Here is a 4,673-nt window from a genome sequence, read left to right on the forward strand (position 1 = left end):
ACTTAGGATAACTTGATTTCGCTTCTACAGAAACGGTTGTATAACCCAGGCTCGTCACCATGTTGTTTGCGCACATTGCATCGTGTATGCATATTACGTAGTCTACTTGGATACTAACATGCTATTGTTCTTGATGCGTAGAGACTAACAGAAAATATTGCACATGGAAGACCTTTCCTCCGTCAAACCTCAAACTCCAGGGGTGGAACATGTCTCTGCACAAGATCCAGTCTCTTTTCACCACCACTCACAAGAAAGGGCAAATGCCTCGAGCAGGAAGCGAAGGTTGAAGTAAATGTCAGAGTGGTGTAGTGGTTTGAGTGAACGACTGGTATTCCGACGGTACAAAAAATTATTTTCAATAACTTCAATAACTGTTTTTAAGCTTTCCATAATGCTGTGATGCTCAAGATTCTGGGGATGAGAGGTTCCATGTAAATGGCCTCGTGGCGCGGTGGTTAGCGCAGGTGTTCAGTGTATCAGAGGTCCAAGGATCGATCCTAGTAGGGAGCGGAAGTAATTTTCAAGGTCATGCTGGAATTCCTTTATTTTGATTTCCATGCTGACGGTTCAAAGCAAAAAATTAGACATCGTGGTGCAGTGGTTGCGCACTTGCTCCATGTTCGAGAGGTCCAAAGATCGATCCCCGGCGCGGCCGCAATAAATTTAATTTTTTCGACCCATTCTCAACTTCTTATTTCAATTTCTAGATTGCTGCCGTTCTTTTTTCTTTTCTTTATTAATTTTCTTCTGGCTTCTCCAGGGACTTGACGATCACAATAGTGTGATGATTAAAGCAATCGAATCTCGAGGATGATAGCAGGTTACTGAAAAAGTCCTCGCCGCTTGGTGGATTCTATCCTTGGACGTGTGGAATATGGAGCACGTGCGGTAACCATTGAACTACCCTATATTATTCTTTCCAGTTGTCTTCCCTTGGTACTTGAGGGTCACAGAAGTCAGCTTGTGGTAATAATTGAGTTGGACGGGTTTAGGATGACTGCAAGTCCTTGAAAGAAGGTTTCGTTCCTGAAGGGATCCGATCGTTGGAAGTCTGTGTCATGGACCAGGTGTTGGATAATTTATTTAATTTTGCTTCTACAGCATCAGTTGTGAAGCCCAAGCTCATCACCATGTTGTCTAAGTAGATTGCATCGTGGACGCGTATTACATACTCTACTTGCATACTATTGTTCTTCATGCGTAGAAGCAGGTCGCTATTCCTATGTTAATGTATAGGAACACACTCAAGGGCAGAGATAAAATAGTAGATTTTGTTCTGTCCTTTCGAAAGATTACAACGTGGAGACGGAGCAGTCATCCACCCCAAGGCGCCTACAGTGCTCCTCAAGTGGCAGTGTCCCATTCCTTGCCAAATGGCCACAGCCGTCAAGCATTAAGGTAGTCTTCATCGCTAGACATTACGAATTGACCAAATGAAAATTTTGCATGTAGAGAAACTTTCGCCCATCAAACCTCACACCCAAAGGGTGGGACAGGTCTCTGCACAAGATCCAGTTCGCCTCGCAGCACGTCGCACAACGAAAGGCAAATGCCTCGAGCAGGAAGCCAAGCTTGAAGTTAATCCCAGAGTGGTGTAATGTCTTGCATGAATGACTGGTATTGGAACGGTCCAAGGATCGCATTTCCTACAATGTTAGAAACTTTTTCAAGAACTTGGATCATTTTGTTATTACACTTTCCAGACTGCTGTGAAATCAAAGCTTCTGGGGAAGAGATGTCTGAAGTGAATAATCTCGTAGCGCTGTTGTTAGCGCGTGTGGTCAGTATTCTAGAGGTCCAAGGATCGCTCTCAGCCAGGAGTGGAAGTAATTTTCAAGGACATGCCGGTTTTCTATTATTTTAATTGCCAGGATGACTGCTGAAAACGGAAAATAAGGAGATCGTGGTGCAGTGGTTGCGCACTTGCTCCATGTTTCAGAGGTCCAAAGATCGATCCCCGTTGCAGCTTCAATAAATTTTTCACCGCTTTGTCTACTTCCTACTTCGATTTCTAGATTGCTGTCGTACCTATGTTCGAGATTGGCTGGCTTCTCCGAGGACTTTGTCGATCGATCACAGTAGTCTGCTGATTGAACCAGTCGAATTTTGATGATGATTGAAAGTTCTTGAAAAAGTTCTCGCCGCTTTGTGGATACGATCCTTGGATCTCTGGAATATGGAGCACATACGCTAACCACTGCCCTACGCTATGTTTTACGTTCTAGTTGTCTTCCCTTCCTACTTGAGGATCACAAAAGTCACCTTGTGGTAATAATAGATTTGGACGGGTTTAGGATGACTGCAAGTCCTTGAAAAAAGGTTTCGTTCCTGAGGGGATCCGATCGTTGGAACTCTGTGTCATGGACCAGGCGTTGGATAATTTAATTTTGCTTCTACAGCACCAGTTGTGAAGCCCAAGCTCGTCACCATGTTGTTTACGTAGATTGCATCGTGTACGTGTATTACGTACTCTACTTGCATACTATTGTTCTTCATGCGTAGAAGCCAGGGTTGGCATGTTTAAAACAAATTGTTTAAACGTTTAAAACACATGGCTTTGTTTTTTTTTACAAACGTTTAAAACATTTAAAACAATGTGTTTTAAACATGTTTTTTCAGATAGTTTGTGGTTATTTGCTTGTCTTGTAACTTTGTACTTTCATTCATTCCGTGTAATTTTGATTATTCTGCACACAAATCTGTTGAGTGGCTGTAAACGTATAATGAGTTAACAAAGAAACATATCGTGATGAGTACCCGTGGGCCTATTTAAAATGCCTGGGTGTATATATATTTTTCTAGTGAGTATTTAAAAAACCAAAAATGGAATACTATGTGGCAGTGGCGGCCGGCGGCAACTATGATGGGTAGTGCCAACGTGATCAAGTAAATAGAAAAAAAAACCTCCGCAATGCCCCCTCCCCCGCCCCCTCCTTTTGGTTGCACCACTAGCCAAGATGTTTGTCCTCGTTTGGTAACGTGGAAAACAACATGTGTTTAAGTAATAACGTACTAATCCGATTCATCTTCACTCACTAACCTATCTTTATACACTACAGGAAACTTCCCTAAAAATATAACAATTACAAGAGGAAAGGAAAAACAAATCCTATCACCTTCTCCTCCCCTATGCACACGTATTCTAACTAAATGTCGAAAATATCGTTGTTATGAAAAGAAATTGTCGAAATGCCAAAGGAAACTCGCATCATCATAGGATATTTTTAAAAAAGTCTGGATGGCCCTCTTGCTGCATCTATCTATTATCAAAAATGTCCATTTAACTTTGGAAAAATATTAGGTTCGTTTCTCCAAAATTATGCAGAAATTACTTCCCCAACGGGTCTTACAAACCAGTCGTATTTAGAGATTTTTTTTATGAAGGTGGCAACTGTGTCGTGCCAACACTGCGAAATTAAAGTACAAATGCAGTATTAAAATGTTAATTCTACCAGTAATGAGCAAAACTTTGAAATTCAGAAATATCTTTGTTAGCTGATATGATGTAAATAGTTAAAAGCGTGTGGGTGGGTTTTTGTTCTTCAGGCAATTTCAGTTACCTTATGGTGATTTTATGCCCCTTGGGTTAATCGCCATAAGGATGATGATTGATGAACTGATGTAATAGAGGGTGTGAGTGAGTGGTGCTCTTGCATACAACGAGGGCACAACATTGGCCACTCACTTGTCATTTATACTAAACCGAAACGCATTGTCAGAATAGGTTATATTTCCTTACAACTTCGATTAATTTGCGCCAGTAATGAGAAAATAATAAATATAAATAATAATAATAAATATAAATAAATAATAAATATTTTACAACAATTATATTAATAGCGTTTGCAGTTTATTTAAATTCCGTAGTAGTTTGCAAAACACTTCATTTTAAACAAAAGTCGTCTTAAATTCTCCTCTTTTGTTTTTTACATAAGATGGACAATGCCATGTTGAAGAATTGAAAAAAAAATATATTTTAATGTCTAATTAATTTTGTGTGAAAATTAATGGAAAATGCGTTGGAATTTCTAACAAATACTACTCCTTCTGTTTCTGTAAGTTCCATAATTGAGCCATTTCACATGTCTTACCATACTTCCCTCTTACCAATTTCGACCGGTGGGGATACATGGTGCTTTTCATCCCACTTTAAACTGTGCATAAAAGTGTACTTAAAACTCAATTCAAACTCAAAGTCTGTTTTTTAAAAGGGGAGACTTAAAAAATTTACATAGCGGCAAAAACCAAAAATCCTAGTCATATCTCGCGACTTGCAAAATTGCTACTTTCAATAGTTGGTCCCTCTTTTTCTCCTAAGACGTTCATACTAGATTTGCACAGCACAGTTAAAGCAACAAATAAATACAAATTACAATTTTACACACATAATTAATAAATCCAACAGGTGCCTGCAATTAACAGCACTATTGTACTAATTTACACAACATTAATATGCAATACGCATGTGTTGACAACACAAAAAACGACAGTTGATAAAATCACATGAAATGGATACTGCGCCGGCGCGATAACCTTTCGTGGCTGGCGGGAAGGGAAACGGTAGAGAGGAGACCATTTCATACAGTCAGTCGCAATGGAGGGTTGGAGATTTCAACAACGTGCTACTTGTGTTTGCAGTTATTACGAAACGAAGTCTGTGACAGGAGAGC

This window comes from Lepisma saccharinum, chromosome 6 (assembly GCF_977018435.1).
Source record: "Lepisma saccharinum chromosome 6, izLepSacc3.1, whole genome shotgun sequence".
NCBI lineage: Eukaryota > Metazoa > Arthropoda > Insecta > Zygentoma > Lepismatidae > Lepisma > Lepisma saccharinum.